This window comes from Elephantulus edwardii, unplaced genomic scaffold (assembly GCF_000299155.1).
Source record: "Elephantulus edwardii isolate Elephantulus edwardi_28Jun2011 unplaced genomic scaffold, EleEdw1.0 scaffold00016, whole genome shotgun sequence".
NCBI classification, from domain to species: domain Eukaryota; kingdom Metazoa; phylum Chordata; class Mammalia; order Macroscelidea; family Macroscelididae; genus Elephantulus; species Elephantulus edwardii.
In genome coordinates this window covers 23,225,835-23,227,155 of record NW_006399766.1, presented here as the reverse complement: position 1 = coordinate 23,227,155, position 1,321 = coordinate 23,225,835, and positions in this window count along the sequence as shown.

Here is a 1,321-nt window from a genome sequence, read left to right as displayed (position 1 = left end):
GCTATTGTGAACAAAGCTGCGATAAACATGGGTGTGCATCATTCCTTGATCTTCTGCAACAAATGCTTCAAGTCTTCCATACTTTCAGCAAGCAAGGTTGTGCTGACTGTATAACACAAGTTATGTATCGATGAGTCTTCCTTCAATTCTGATGCCTCATTCTCCTCATAGAGCCCAGCTTCTTGAATAATTTACTCAGCATACTGATTAAATAGGAGCAAGAATACAACCTTGAAACGCTTTAATTTTAAACCATGCAATGTTCTCCTGCTCTGTTTGCACAATAGCCTCCTGGTCTAGGTATAGGTAGTGTATGAACACACTTAAGTGCTCTGGGACTCTCATTCTTCTCAATGTCAGCCACAAATTGTTATGATCCATATAGATAAATGCCTTTGCATAGTCAATAAAACACAAATAGACATTCTTCTGGTATTCTTTACTTAAAGCCAGGGTCTATAGGATAACAGGAATGATATTCCTGGTGCTATGGCCTCTTCTAAATCCTGCTTGAACTTCTAGCAATTCCCTATCTATGTACTATACCAATTGTTTTTGAATTATTTTTAGCAGTATTTTGCTTGTATGTGATATTCATGATATTGTTTGATAGTTTCCACATTCAGTTGGATAACCTGTCTTGGGAATGGGAACAAATATGGACCTCTTCCAATCTGTTGGTCATACAGCTAAACTCCAAACTTTCTAGAATAGACTGGTGAGGGCATTCAAGGTTACATGTGTTAACTGAAACATGTCAATTGGTAGCCCAATGATTTCCTGAGGCTTAAGTTTTTGCCAATGACTTCAATGCTGCTTCTCCTTCCTCCTTCACTGACATTGATTCCTGTTCATATGGTACTTCTAAAATTTTTCCGTGTCAATCATTTATTCCTGGTACAGTGTGTGTATTCCCTCCACCTTCTTTTGATGCTTTCTGGTCATTCAACGTATTATCCATAGCATCTTTTAATATTGCACCTCAACACTTAAATTTGTTTTTCAGTTGTCTTAGCTTGAGAAATGCACAGGGAGTTTTCCCCTTTTTATTCTCCAATTCCAGGTCTCTACACATTCCATCGTAATACTTTGCTTTGTCCTCCCAAACTGTCCTTTGAAAACTTCTGTTTGCTAGCTCTTTCATGTTAGCATTTTTCCTCTTGTTTTGGCTTCTCAATACTCCAGTGCAATTTGTAGACTCTCTTCTGACATCCATTTCAATTTTTATTTTCTCCTCTTTTTTTAATTAAATTTTATTAGTTTTAATGAACATTTACAGAGATTTTGGGTTTTCATTCATTCATTTTTGCACTGTTTTCTC